Source organism: Schistosoma mansoni, assembly GCF_000237925.1.
Source record: "Schistosoma mansoni, WGS project CABG00000000 data, supercontig 0316, strain Puerto Rico, whole genome shotgun sequence".
Lineage (NCBI taxonomy): Eukaryota > Metazoa > Platyhelminthes > Trematoda > Strigeidida > Schistosomatidae > Schistosoma > Schistosoma mansoni.
The window spans coordinates 18,436-34,970 of record NW_017386171.1 but is presented as its reverse complement, the minus strand read 5'-3'; the positions used below and the strand labels follow the sequence as shown (position 1 = coordinate 34,970).

The 16,535-nt window shown below is 34.7% G+C and overlaps 1 protein-coding gene and 1 non-coding gene across 2 annotated transcripts in view; both read left to right on the top strand.

The window, feature by feature from the left end:
* The window catches only part of Smp_186610 (hypothetical protein), a gene marked incomplete at both ends in the record, with an annotated part of 53,622 nt that overhangs the window by 20,146 nt on the left and 16,941 nt on the right, over positions 1–16,535 (top strand). The window lies entirely within an intron of this gene.
* Smp_tRNA_00813_Pseudo_TTG.1.1 lies at positions 8,094–8,160 on the top strand. Its single transcript has one exon. It is a non-coding gene (tRNA).

Below are 16,535 nucleotides of genomic sequence, written 5' to 3'. Positions count from 1 at the left end.
TTCCAAATTTATTTCACTGTATTATACTCCTTCAATAACATCTTCAAACCCTTATCTTTCACATAATACTTATACTCTTACTACTTCTACCACTATGGGATTTGAATCGACAACTTCATCTCTGTGCTAATGTGGTATGGCAACTCGAACTGATGTACGTACGTACGAAGTTCTACGTTGTAACTGACTGACTGATATTGAAGACAATAATCTGGGAAATGTATCCCAAAACTTTATCTTAAAGAACTACTTCTACGATGCACGCTCAACGTGCAATTTAAATTTAATGATGGTTTCTATATACAAACAGATGGAGTTGCAACGGGCTCCCCATTGGGTCCTCTTTTGGTTGATTGTTTCATGGCCAATCTAGAAAATTCTGTACTTCGATCAATAATCGAGAAATTTCATTTATATAAGAGATACATGGATGATACTTTCATTATTTGTGATGATGACATGGACCACAATGAAATCTTAAATATTTTCAATAACTGTCACCCATCAATTTAATTTACCTTAGAGGCCGAAGCGAACTATGAATTCCAATTTTTGATGTCCGTTTGAAAAGATCGCTTTACAAACGCATCTCTGAACATTATCCAGCTTGGCTCCTAAAAGGTGAATGTAAAAAGATAACCAGTTCGATACAAGAGCATTTGATCAATTGTGGACACATTGCTCCAAAAGACTCATCTTTTGAAATAATCTATAGAGTTAAAGGAACCGGATCAAAGGGGGGTCGAATCAATATTTTATGCACTGCTGAGGCATTGGCAATCCATGAATTCAAGTCTGAACTTTGCGTGCAGAAACGATTTGTCCAACCTCTTACCCTTCCTTGGCCCTAATTCCCTCATTGGGTACGTTTTTTGGTTGTTTTTTTTTCTGTACTTTTATCTGATTATTATCGGTTTTTTGTTTTTTAAATTACTATTTTACATTTAAACTCTAATCAGTTATTATTATTATTACCTTATACAAGTTTTCTTGATTATTACTCAGATTATTATTATTATTATTATGACCTTTATGTTTGTCGCTTTTCTTCATATCTGTCAATTGAACTATTATCTGACCCATAAATTATTTTCTTCCTTATCCCTTGATTAGTACGTCACCTCATTTGTTATTTATTGTCGAATCCATTTATAATGCAATCTTTTCTAGCCTCCTATAGACATATATTTTCCATATAACTATATATACGAATGTACAGCTTAAGTAAATGATTTCGTCGAAAAGAAAATTTTCTTCGCTAACTTCTCTTTTTCTTATTTGGAATATCTTGAGAAAATTTAATTTCATCACAACTAAGAATCAGTTTCTTTGTTTTCCACTTCAATTTCACTCCAATTTTTATTAATTTCTATGTATATCTGTTACAAAAAACATGAAAGTGTTGTTTCTTTCATTTAATTTATCAAACCAATGATTTCTTGAGAACAATAGGTATTGGAAAAATCTCAAAATTGTAACAGTGTACTGTGAAACTGTCGGTCAACTAAACTAGCTTTTCTTGTATATTCTATGAATAGGTCATTATCAAAACATATCTAATTAAATCTGATAATCCTAGAATATAATTCAAAAAATGAACAATTTTTTTGAGCGAACAATTGTTTTTAATAACTTCATCACTAGGCTCTACAGCTGTAAGTCCATCATTATGATATATTACTAAGACATGTATTAATGAATTTGACGATGTTATATGTTAACAATGGTGAATGTTTGCATCTTCTACGACATATGTACTTCAAAATTGGGTTGACATTAGAATCACTGCACGTATAATCCCCTACCCCCCTTCTTTTGGAAATTAAAGGATATGAAAAAAATTTAGCAATTGGTGATTGGTGAATTTGTTTTTGAAAGTGTGTGCTCAAGTGCAAATGAACAAACATTTTGTCACCTGTAATAATTTTTTAATTGGCTGTAAATGGTGCAGTTTTGTAATCTGATTCGTTCAAATCGAACTAGAATAAAGTGCTTTTATTGGATGTAAGAATTGACATTTTTCCATTCGATTATTATTTACAATAATGAACTATTTTCGCATTGTTCCATCTGAGTTTTGTAAAAAATTTTAACTTCGAAAAAAACAAAAACAAATCCTTTTCATTACCCTGCTATACTCCTGTTAGTGAATGTAATTTCTTTTTATGAAGTACAAATGCAACTAAAGTTATCTGTTATCGTCGTGGCAAGAGTAGTAATAATAATGTGTAGATCATTGAAAGTTAATTTTTGAAAAAACTTACAGTTGTTATTAATAATTGATAATGGTGATTATTGAATTTCAAAAAAGGTAGTCAAATGTTTAATACACAATTAGTGAACACATTTTGGTTTAAGTATTCCCATAAGTTAATTTAACACATAGTTCGCTCATTTAATAAACGTTATATTCGTGTAAGTATATGAATAAATCATGATAAAGAGAAAGTGAATGGGTCATGCCGAAGTCACGCTAACCGTAAAAGATGGGTAAATGAAGCAACTTTTACGCTGTCTGAAATTAGTAATAATGTCTGAGAAAAAAGCAAATAATCTTTATAATTCAGTTATTTTGCAAACCGTTATTCTTAATACCAAAAAGTTGATTAGTTTAGCTATGAAAAGGTTTCGAAAATGAACGCAATATCAAGGTTATCAAGATTTTTTGTAAATCCATTCAAAGCATAAAATATGCTGACCTGTAGATTATTTGTAGTTGATCACTTATTAATGATCACCGAAAAGACATGTTAGTGTACTCAGTCATGTAATACGGTAATTGTATCTGTGAGGTGGGCATAATATTTTTTGGCAGGTGATGTTAACAGCCAATGTTTTTTAAGTGCACAGCCTTTCAAATTAATGATCTGAATTTTTTATTTTCATTAGTAAATAACATTGTAAACGTTAATTAATTAGAAAGACTGAAATTATATTTCCAAATCCAACAGTTTCCTTTGTTAAACATACTGGACGAACAATGAAAAACTATGTACATTTTCCGTCACAAAGACATAATAATTACTCTTAAACTGTCAAACAGTAAATCGCTGAATGTTGAAAAAATAACCTTCTTTGACAAGCATATGTGTAATATAGGTTGAATGAAGTGTCAATGAACAAGCCTATGTCTAGTGAAATAAATTTCTATTTCAATGATATGACTTAATGTGGAATAAGGTCAATTGTATCAAGTAACCATTATGTATTTAGAATATCGTATTTCAATCTGTTAAGTTAAACTGTACATTTATTTATCAAATGTCTAAATGACATTCATCACTGTATCGAATTTTTGCAATGTAGTGATAAATCTCATATGAAACATTATTATTACATTTCGTATGTTCCATTATTATTATTATAACTATTATTATTATTATTATTATTAATGACTTGTTAGATATGTAAGTCTTCATTATATGACGTCGTTTTCTGTACGGAATCGTTTACTGAAACCTTAAATTTGAAAAACCTTAAAAGCTGTTGACAAAATTATAAAGTGATCGATAATCACTTTATTATTATTAATCTAGAAAAAGTTATTTTACATCTTCATTACTATGGAATTGTAATGAATGATCAGTGTATGTTCACTTGACCTTAGCAATACAAATTATCTTGTTGTACTAATGAACTGATCTCAGTACAATCGTCTACCTTAGCTAAGTGAAAAGAGATTGGAATGATCGTACACACCTTTGCATAAACTTTTGTTCGACAGATTAATGTTCATTATATGACGTTGTTTTCTGTACGGAATCGTTCACTGAAACCGTAAATTTGAAAAACCTGGAAAGCTGTTGGCATGGTAATAAAGTGAGCGATGATAATTATTAATCTACAGCTTAATTACTATGGAATTGTGATGACCGATCAGTGTCTGTTCACTTGACCTTAGCAATAGAAAAGATCTTGTTGTACTAGTGAACTGATCTTACTACATTTCTTTACTGTACCTATTAACCAAATCATATGAATGTGAAATGAATTATTGATGGTTTCATGACTCCTCCTTAAAATGGAAACAAGAAATTCAAACAAAATTTAAATCAAATTGTGGGTGGCCCTGAAAAGGGCCTTTACTCGGTCTCTACACAGCTCCTTCGGTCCTGATCGATGACTCCACTATGAGTCCGTGACAGCGCCGCACATGGGACAGTTGAACCCAGGTGATACTTCTGTTGGGTCGTATGCACAGAACGAATGAAACATAGCGTTGCATGGACAAAAAATCCAAGCACTTCCATCACCTAGTTCACTGGGCGGCTGACATAGATGGCAAATATCACACAGTCGGTCATTGTGCGCACGTTCGTCTTCTTCATTGTCTCGGTCCGTGAACTCTTCTGAGTTCATAGATATTACTTCCATCTCGTCATCATTTAAGGTAGCATCCAAATCTACGTTCTGTTGACGGTTGGTGCCTGTGGTATTTCGGACGACGGGCATTGTGATGGTAGTAGGTATTCCATCGTTAAGCAACTGATGAGAATAGTTAAGGACAGCCGTGAAAAACTCCCCCGACAATACGTAGTCAGTAACAGGAATGCGCATGTGCCGCTTAAGCAGTTTACATGCAGCAGGTGTAAGTGTTTCCTGAAGACGACGTAGTTGAGGCTCGCGACCCAGCACAGCCCTGATACGGCATTCAGTGGAGTACTTTTGAACTCGAGCTTCTATCCAATATCCAGTGCGAAGCAGAACACTAAATATCGATCTGAACACGGGTGTTTTTCTGTTCAGCTTATGCAACTTTAAAATTCGATGGGTCGTCTCAACGAAATTTGTATTGCTTTGATCTAGAAGCATTGCAGCTGGTCTAAAAGCGTTCGACCACTTGTGCTTTTTGGACAATAACTGATCTCTCAAATATTGATAGAAATTCCCGTCTGCTGCTTCGATAAATGACACATACCGTTGGAAGCTACAATACATTGTAAAGCATATTTCGATTTACCTTTCCACATTTCTTGTTAGCATAAGACGGTAGAACATTTGAAGAAGATCAGATCGTAGCCTCTACGAATACGATGAATGGGTTATTTGTAAAGAAAGGAAAGCTTACCCTCTTGATGACATTTCGAAGAAGGTGCACGCGGCACAAAAGGTGGTGTGAATTGGGATACACCTGCGTTATGGCAGCAGCTATAGCAGGTGAATCGTCGGTAACAATACCGATAACCTCTCTATTGTTACTCATTTGGCGGAAGAACGAGAGGAAACTGGACAGCAAAGTCGATGTTTCGCGACTTACAAATGCAATACAAACAGGTATTGCCATGAAATTCATGTCCAAAGCCACCACGTGATAAAGAAACATGTTTTCATTATTGGTTTTGTATGTCCCATCAAAACCAACAACATCTAAAAACCTGTTACACAGATTGATCTGGTCTGCTGTAGCGAAGAAGAAGTACAACAGACTATGATCTGCATCCAATTGATAATCACAAAGGCCACCAAGTGACGTGATGTGATTTTTCAACTTACCGTAATCACCTACAGTTAATAGTATAAATATGCACATTGCTTACCAGGAAGGTTGGCCTGTGAGAACACTTTGTAACGCATATTGAAAACATCTTGAGCTGTAAGACGTTTCCCATATGATTGGTAAGCGTAGTGTATCACATTGAATGCTGATGTTCCAGATATCAGCAGTGGCTTCACTGATTCAAATTCCGCTCCCGTTAATCGGCGCATCCATGTGTTACAGTCGTACCTCAGGGAATTGCACTCGTGATTGTGATGCACATTCCCACGAACAACAGTCCAATAACCTTCAAGAAACTTACAAAAGATGAAGGCCGGACATTGTGTGTCCATTGAAGTCCTCAATGAACAATATAATAACACTAATCAATTTACCTCCTTCGTCTAATCGGCTGCGAAGAAACGCTTGGTGTTTTATAGCTCTTTCTCCAACATACAAATTTAATATACGGCTTCCGATCTCCATGGAAATGAGAATCTCTCACCGCATAATGGCAGTACGTTGCTATTTCATAAGTTCTAATGGCGCTCTTTAACGCTTCCAGTGATGGAAACGCTACCAGATACAATGTATTCAAAAATACATTTTCAGTTTCTGTGACTACGTGAGGAACAACAGAGCCTCTAATTTGCACGTTACTGACGTCCATATTGTGAAGAAAATTATCTATATCCATAAGTACAGAGCTTTTATACGAATTTCAAGAATTACATAACCAATTACAACGCATTTACAACTAGGAATTTCATTGGACGAAAGGGATTGAAAAAAATTGGAAAATGGGATGAAAATTTTTTGATTAAGGGGGACAAAAAAAAATTATTAAAAAAAAATTGAAGTGATCCTAATGTTATTCTCTGAGCCCAGTGATGAAAATTTTCTGGGTGTAATTAAAAACTTTTCGAAATAAGTAATTGGTTGCATTTTCACATTTTTGCCGTGACTTTTAGCCCGGCTAAATACCACGTGATTTATTCGCCAATCAGAATGCGACTTACACAATCGTAGCACTGTGCCAAACCAATTATGTACCGACCGACATGAGCAGCCTAACGTCTTTATTGGTCCCTTTTCCTTATGGTCCTTTCAGCTGAGACCATAGCAGCAATACAAGCTTCCATTATATGAATCATTTATTTCAAACAAACTTGGTTTATAGACCAGCCAAACAAACCTCATCACACCATAAAATAGGAAATAATATTTATACAAGATCCCCATTTGTTTCCTTAACATCCTGGAGCTCATGTGAACCATTGGTTTGGAATCAGGCTTTTCCAACTCACCTAGGTGGATCCTCCATATCCACTAATCCGGTGAAATCACTGAACATTCGCTTTTCGTCCTGTTAATTTCGTAAACAACAGTAATGCTGTGAGAAAGCGTTGAAAGGACTTTTTCTTTCAATGATTGTATGCACGTAACCATTTTAAAGTATTTGGAGAGGGAGAGCTGACTCTTTCCACTCTCGGCTGTACCAGGGCATTTGAGGGCTGAAAGGTAATAAAATGATTAATACACAAGTAGTAAACTGATTTTCATTTTAGTATTTCCATGAGTTATTTTGACATATAGTTCGATCTTGTAGTAAACGTTATGTATATGTAAACATGAATAAATCATTATAAGATTATGAATGGGATGTGTATTAATCATGCTAACCGTTGAGGATCGGTGAATCAATGAACCTACACGCTTTCGTAAATTAATAATATTTCTGAGAAAGAAGCAAACCAAATTTATGATTGGATGATTTTATGATGTGTGGGCGAGAATGATAATGATTGGTTGTTTTGCTTAGTCAGACTTGTAGACAGTCTGATAGGTGTCAGATGAGTTATATATTCTCCTATCCTCATTACTTATTATTGATTGATTGCTCATTGTTGTTGGATTGTGTCTGGTTTGGTGTGGAAATATATTTACGTTCTAGTCAAGCTAATCACGTGTTCTTGATCTGAGTTGTGTTAGAGTCCTGTAGAATAAACACTGGGAGGGAATCTAGTGTAGATACTCGTCTAAGGTGAAGTAATGTCCTATTCGCGTGTAAAAATGGAGAAGGGTTGTTACACCATTTTAGAAACAATAATTCTTAATACAAAAGTGTTGTTTTATTTCGCTTTGAAAAAGGTATCGATAATAAAAAGAAGATTGTATTCCTTAGGACAGCAGTCTTCAGTTCCATGAGTAGTTTAAGCGTAATTTTGTAAATCTATCTAAAGTAAAAGTTGTTTCCGATTATACATTGTTTATCCTATGTTATTGAGTAGTATTTAATTATGATGAAAAAAGAAACATTTCTGTGTATTCAGTAATGTGAATTGGTTATTGTGTTTGGAAAGTACGCGTTAGGTTTATTTCTAGTAATGTTAATAGTATATTATTTGTAAATATACAGTCTAAACAAATCATTATCTTAATTTTTGAATGTAGTTTCTATAAGATAGCGTAAAAAATTATTTATTATTAATACTGTCGGGAGTCATTTTTCAATTAATTGGTTTTATTTATTAAACATATTAGACAGATACTAACAAATTTTATGGACATAATCGTAATATTCACCCCATTGCACAAGTAAGTGGCTATCAGGACTCAGTAGCTGAGTGGATAACACGATGGCGTTTGAAGCGAAAGGTACTGGGTTCGAGTCCCAGAGTGAACATCAAATCTGAGATGCAGGTACATCCAGCTGCCGAGTCCCAAATAGGGAGAAACGCGCGTTCTGGATTCCACTGCTAGCTACTATCCATCTTTGCTTATAATAATCGTAATATGTTAATATTTATTTTTAATATCAAACCCGAAACAGTTAAAGGTTACAAATAATAACTATCTTTGACAAGTAATTGGAATATTGGTTGTATTAAGTGCTAATTAACAGGTATACATCTAACTACTAAATGAAGATAAGGTCAATCGATATTTAGCTATACTAACGTTTAATTTTGATGTAATAAATAAAAGTCTATATTTGTGTAGCTGAACAATGTAAAAAAAACATTGGGAGATTCTTATTGAAGTTTGCCTGTACTATTACTGAACAGATTAGTGTTTATTAATGTTATGTTCTTAAATTATATGGTCATCGCGAAATACGATTGCCAATTTAGATACGCTGACTTATATGACCAAACTAATGACGCATATACCAGTATGGACAACCTAGAGTCCCGATTGATCCTTTTAACTTCTATCCGTGACTGTTAAGTTCAGAACGTCAATCTCAGTCTCCACTATACGAATCATATATTTCTAACATATTCGGTATATATACAATCAAAATCAGACCACATCATACCATACGATCGAAAATAACACTTGTACAAGATCAAGTCAAAAGTGTCTGTGATTGTGAGAAACTGTTACTAATAAATTGGGAATATCTCAACAATAGTAAATCATGTGATAGTAGTCAATGTGTCAAATAGAAACTTATAATGAAGGGAATATGTGTATATACATATAATAAAGTCATTTCATAGTCATACAATAAGAATATAGGTATAATATTAGTCCATAAGTAATTTCTAATTGTTACCATTCCTTTATTCTCGTCCGGATATAACAATTAGATGATACAGACATTTGATAAACCATAAAAATGTATTACTAATATGTAAGCTATAATCACATTATCATCATTATTATCCATCGATTATGTAACTAACTCAATAGGACTTGATTAGAATTTATTAGTTTTAATTCAACTGACTTTCCACACAGAAATAATTTTCTTGTACCTGTGAGCTAATTTCAGTACATAATTTCAAACTTAAAGTAATTCAACATTAATGATGACTTTAACTTAATCGTACTATCCTTTAGTAAACACGTTTAGGTCATACAACACTTTTTTCAGCATTGACTCAATTGTCTTACGTAGGAAAGGAGTTCACAGGCACTGATAAAGAGTATAATGACTAGTTCATTTACTTCACAGTTAACATAATGCCATATGCTCAGATAATAGATATTGGCTATCGGAGAATACTAATACGGATTAGCCTTAGCTCAGTTAATAAAGATTTAGTAATTATAAGGCTAAAAGTTTTCTTACTCTATCGCGCTTGAAGAACACACGGGATAGTGAATTTCTTACAGAAATAACACGAAATTTATCAGATGAAACTGTTAAACTACTTCAGGGGTAATTAACGTCAACGGCGTTGGAGACATCGTTCCGTAAACAAAATGATGTACGAAATTATACACAACACTACGATGTTCTTCAGAAATACGCCTGACTAAGAAATACTATTTTTTGGGATGCTTGGCTGTCTTAGTTGAACAAGAAAGTAATTATCAATAGACACACTGATAAAGTTGCTGTCGCATAAAAACGATCTGTCACTACTTCAGTGTTCACTTCTTCATAAGTGAGTGTACAGTAGGCAAAAGCATGAATGCATGGCAATCCGTTTTCAATAGAAAAAAATTGCAAGGACAATTGATGGGATTTCCGGAGGCCGTGTAAGTGCATGTAGCGTTAATAGCTGTAAATATGTCGACCAACGTTATGACTAATGTTACAGGAATGCTCACGTTACGCTTCAATAATTGACATACGGCAGGTGTAAGTTTATCTTCAAGACGAAGTGTTCGGGACTCCCGACCAATAATTGTCTTATTGCTACACTCATCTGTGTATTTTTGAACCCATGCTTCCATCTAATATCCAGTCCGAAGAAACACACTGAAGATAGATCACGGCAAAGGTGTTTTTCTAGTGAGTATGTGCCGTTTCGAAATTCAATGTGTTGTCTCAGCGAAATCCCCATGCGATAAATAATATTCGATACCAATAACCACATTCACCAAAATAGTAAAAAAACATCTACGATAGTTTGTTTCTTAATGCATGCCCCAAATGCCCTGGTACAGCCGAGAGTGGAAAGAGTCAGCTCTCCCTCTCCAAATACTTTAAAATGGTTACGTGCATACAATCATTGAAAGAAAAAGTCCTTTCAACGCTTTCTCACAGCATTACTGTTGTTTACGAAATTAACAGGACGAAAAGCGAATGTTCAGTGATTTCACCGGATTAGTGGATATGGAGGATCCACCTAGGTGAGTTGGAAAAGCCTGATTCCAAACCAATGGTTCACATGAGCTCCAGGATGCTAAGGAAACAAATGCTGTGTGAACCTACTGTTGGTCACCGGCTACCATGTGATTGCATCTACTGACATTGTTCCGCTGCGTTGTTCATCAGATCTTTATTTCGAATACTTCGGGTGTGGCCCCCAAAGAAAACCACGTGTTTCGGTCTGGTCACTCGAACAGTATCCTATTTCTCACAATAATCGAATGATTTATGTGGGGCATATGTATTTTGCGCTCGATTGTACCAATATTTATGTGTTTAAATAAATAAATAAATAAATCCTTAACGCATGAGCACATATTTCGCTCTAGTGTATGAGCATTAATGCAATAGTGGATACTGGAGTAATTAGTGGCATATGGTTATTACCGGACAGCAAGATCATATTTGGTTCAACCCATTACTTCAGTAAAAGATGAAGTCCTACATTAGTACAACTGGATATGTAGTCTGAATTATAATCAGTCCAAAGAATATAATGTATAAATTGATAATGAACAGATCCCAATCTAAATTTATCTTTTAATTTAAAGACGACTGTGCATACTGAAGAGTAATAACAATAGAATTAATGGTATACCGATTCTTTTAATACCGTGTATAGAGTTAAAATGTTCTTAATATTGACTTTTTTAAAACAATATCCGAAATATTCTTATTCTATTAACAAAGATATTTAAACAATTCTTGATTGAAGTTAGATATTCACACTGTTGGATCTCAGCTCATTATTCTAGGGGTTAAATGTTCGCGCATGAGACTGAAGGTCCCGGATTTCAGCCTCATGAACAGGGTCGTGGATGAGCTCAGTTTTCCTATTTCTGAAGAGTCCCATACTATGACAAAACAACCATCCAGTGCTCCCAGGTTTCCAATGGTGGTTTAACTTAGTTTGATTGGTGATTTGAATGAAATTCTTTTTAAACAAAGTTAGAATAAACAGAGTGTGATACGAATTTGTGTCCTAATGAACCGTTAGAACATACTCAATATATCCCGACCGTTGCTGCTACCTTGACGTGGTGGTTGGGCTTGCCTATCGTGATGAAGCAATCGAGCTATGCTGGCTGGAACAATCGTTCCTCGAGGTCCTACCATGCCAGACAGGTCGGTTGAAGAGCGGTGAGACTAAAAGCAGCAATCCCAAGGTCCGAAGGCGAAGTCGTACTGCCGACTGTACAGAGGTGTGACGGCAGTAAGGTTTTTCCTTCAGACAACCAGCATGACAGCGATGCTGCCTTCCAACAAGGAGGGGTGGGGTTAGAAACGGTCGACCCTAAAAATGCACACCTCGCCTTATCCCACGGATTTCCGTCTCCGGCGGTAAGGTCCTTTGAAGAACGGAGCTAACACAAAAACTACCCACAAAAAGGCCGTGAGTGACAGGCCTCAAGCAGTTGTCCGTTGGGCACTGAGGTCACGCTCCCAGGTCGTTAAGAACAACACTAATCCAACTTCTTTTTCAGGTCCCTCAAGAAATACCCTTCCACGGTGTGGGTAGCCGGGAAGTGATATTAACCCTCATACCCGTAACAGCACACGAGACCAAGTTGGTCACTTTCAAATCCTTCCTACTGACTGACTGACTCAATATTTTAATATTAATTTTAAGATATGTCCGACCATATACTAATTTTAACAAAGAAAAACATAAATTCACTTAGTATTGTTTGTTTGAATCTTCCCATTGATGTTTAGGACTGCGACTGGTCAGTCTCTTATTGGCCATATGTACATACTGTGCGTATTGCCTCGATATAGCCTTATTTCACAAGCATTGTAAGCAAAGATGAGTAGTGGCTAGCAATGGAATCCAGAACGCGCGTTTCTCCCTATTTGGGACTCGGCAGCTGGATGTACCTGCATCTCAGATTTGATGTTCACTCTGGGACTCGAACCCAGTACCTTTCGCTTCAAACGCCATCGTGTTATCCACTCAGCTACTGAGTCTTGAGTCTTTGCTTACAAAATATATTTTATTTGTATCTCCTTTATTCGGAAGTAAAAAAATCAATAAATCTCGAAGTAATTTTCAACACAAACTTATACCAAATACATAATTAAAATCGATTACATAAGATGATAATCATGAAATATGACAAATCGATGAAAATGGAAAGTGTAGATTAATGTATTTGAACTCAATGAATATTTGGTATCGTGTTTGCCACGAAATCTGGTCGTCACAAGTTCAAACTCTTTCATAGTTTTGAGTTCTGCTGTGAGCTGTCAAACTAAAACGCAATAGTTAATAGCTTTCCAGTGGATAATACAGTGGTGTTTGAAACGTAAAGCTACAGTATTCTTGTTCATTAGATCTTCCATGGTCTAGTATTATTGCACACTTCACTTTACTCGATCACTCTTCAAATCAAGATACGATTTGGAGGGAAAATTAGGTTTATTTTAGATCATAAATCGAAATTAATAATGTTATATATCGATAAAACGGATCACAATTTGTGAACCGATTACATGTCAGTGAATACTAATCACAGTTTAATGATTGATTTAAAGAAGATAATTCGAAAGTCAATGATCGAAGTTTATTGTAAATCAGTTCGTGATTTATGAAACTGAATTCGGTGGGACTATTATTTATGGACGACAATTGAGTGACGACAAAGTGACCTTGAGAATGTCCACCTACTTACTAGGGCTAAATGAAGGTTATACACCTGTGTGAAGGATAAGGATTATGATTTACAGTTGATGGTTAGGGTTTGGAATTCAATTTAGGGTTTTTATCACGAACTGACATTAGCTAAAATGTCAAAACTCTATTCAGCCAAACGGATAAATGAATTTCGCGCGAAAACTCAAGACCTGTTATCCTAAATCTGATTAGTTCGTTTATAAATTATAGTCTCGCTTATACACATCTGACTGACGAGTCCCAGACAGGATGAGATGTCTCTTCTAAATTCCACTGCTAAACTCAATTTATCTATTCAAAAAAGTAATCGTTTTTTCTGACTTTCTATATTCTTCCAGTTATTTTCAGTCTCAGATAAAAATAGCTACGAAGTAAATAGGTTATGAAACTCTCATCTGTTACGTCCTTGAACTGTCTACCCACTTTAGTGCCGAGTATAACTTGTCTAATGTAGATTAAGACCTTGACGCGATAGGATGACTGGCTTAAACTTGAGGCTAGTATGCGTGATTTCGATGTGGGGATAGAGAGACGAAAACTGTTCTATCTCTGATTGGCTGACAAGCACGCGAGAGAGAAGACAAGACAACTAGAACTCTACTCGTTTTATTCCAAAATCCGATCTGGTACCCGATTTCAGATTAGTGTAAAAAGATACATGAATAAATCGATGACTAACCCAACCACAACGTACAATAATCAGGAAAATACAATTATGTCCAAAACTGGGGGATTAGAGTAGAAAATAGAGTACAAAAGATTACGTCTAAATTACAATAGCTTAGGAACAGAAAAGGCTATGGCAGTGAATCATACATCAAACGAATTGGCTAGGGGCAAAACTTCATGTTACTATTATACAAGCTTTGAATTAAATGAAGTAATGTCCCCCCGAAAAATAGCTTCCGTAGTTTGTCAAAACTTCTTGTTTCTCTGTTCACATAATCATCTAGTAACCTACATTCAAAGGAATACTCCTTTCCTTCAGTTAAATGATAAAACTTGAAAATCTGAGTAAACGTATAACATAAGCACCAACTTGAATCATTTTAAAAATAACCGTCTGATTATGAAACCAAATTTTTCCATCTAATCAACAGAGAGTATGTGTAAATCAGAAATATTTCGCAACAGATGTAAAAAAAAATTCCTACCAAAGTTTAGTGGTTCTAGGGAAGTTTATTGATTTCCAAGAGTTATTGTCAATTTTCCAGTTTTGTAAAAGTATCATTATTGGATTATCAATGATTAGGGTGAAAATTTAATAATTTCAATGGTTTGTTTCTAAACACTTCTCATATATCCAATATTGTTGTATCTTGTGGAGAATTATGAATGGTAACTTTGAGGACTATTTATGGACCAATATGATATGTATATTTCCTATTGTATATTTGCTAAATAAGTAAAATATTCATATTCGTGTCCCTTTTATTATGAGCTTTATTTTGACCCATAGACTATTATTATACGATTAACCATTCTTGAGTTATTCCTAGTCTATTTATTACTGTTCCCCCTATTCATAGCCACCTTTGGCTAAATCTTGTACAAATCTTATTTCCTATTTTATAGTACGATGTGATCAGTTTGTTTGGTATATAAACCCAGTATGTTTGAGAATAATGATTTATATTGCAGAAGCTGTTATTGGTGTTCTAGACTTAACTGCCTGAGCTAAGCAGATGGCAGGACTGATAAGTACTCAAGGCTGCTCATACGGCTTTTGTGTATCAAAACTCCGATCGATGATTCACCCCTCTCTCTAACAGGCGGGGATCATCACTTCATATATCAAACAGGGCACACGTACGCACGCACACGATATAAGAAATATATAGTTTTATAACAACGTTATCATCGCCTAAAATATTATTTTCAATAAATTCATTCAAGAGTTAGGGAAATGAAACTATAAGACAATAATTCAATCGTACAGATTACGTAATAGAAGATAAATATCATTTATATTTAAGTTTCAATCAATAATTTAAGAGTACTTTTATAGATTCTAATTGATTCAACCGCGTACTTAGTTTCTATCGAAATTAGTACTAACAAAGACAAACTTTCTCTTAACCAACTTGTTTATAACTGAAAGTAAAATTAACTTAAAAATATAGATTGTCTTAGAAAAAAAACTCCTATGTCATGATCGAATTCAATGCACAAATGAATACCGGTTTAGAAAATATTGTGTAACAGTTCATCTAGAAAGTGGAAAATCAAATGAATCACATTTACTGAACCAACATAGCATATTAATTAAAGTAAGAAAATACATTAAGTATGAGCCAATTATGTTGGTCAGAATGAAAATAAAAACTTAACAATAACATGATATTGCTCATAGAATTTACCGTTGATTGGTCACTGGATAGTGATCAATGTCTTATATATCAGGTTCTTCTTGGTGTAGATCGAATTCTATCGACCAAGTTGCAATGTAATCATTAGTCTAGCTGAGTCAATACCGAATGAACTGTTTTGAAATACTACCTGGTGGTTGGAGATAGTCGTCTGGAAACATTGACCTAGGTTTCGTGCTATTTGACACTCATCAGCAAAGTGTGCCTGTAACATTAAGGTAAGTGGTGCTCTGTGGTGGACTCGGGCTCGTAAGCACCTCCCAGTGTGGTTAAGCAAAAGTGTAGTCAAAACGGTTAACAGCTCTATTTTAGCTCATTTAGTTCAGACGGGACATAGAGCCAACATCGACCAATCTTTCACAATAATATATCGTGTTAGCAGCAGTCTACCTAATTCTGTCAGACTGAGAATCCTGCAGACGACTGAGGCAATTGCTATTCGGATCAAAAAGCCTGAGCTTTGCATCCAAAAGAAATATGTCCAGCCCCTCCTTTTACCCTGCCAACTTCAGGGTCAACTTGTTAATAATCAATTTTGTAATATGGTCACATTAATTTGATTAATGTTCATTTTTATATCCTAAACTTATTTTATCTACACATCTTACCATTGTCATTATTATTATTATTACCACACTTGCTAACCTTTTAGAGAAATTTATTCAGCATCCACCCCTATTTACTATATCTGACCTAATTCATATTATTATACATATTAAGTAGTTTCTGATTTGTCATCCCATTGTTCTATCTCACCGTATGTCAACTATATTTATTCTGATCATTTATCTTACGATTTTATTTCACTTATAAACTGATTCAAGTTAACACTACATATTAGTCAACCCCGAACATTAACGATTCGATTTTATTTTATATTTATCATAGTTGAAAGCGTGAGTCAAT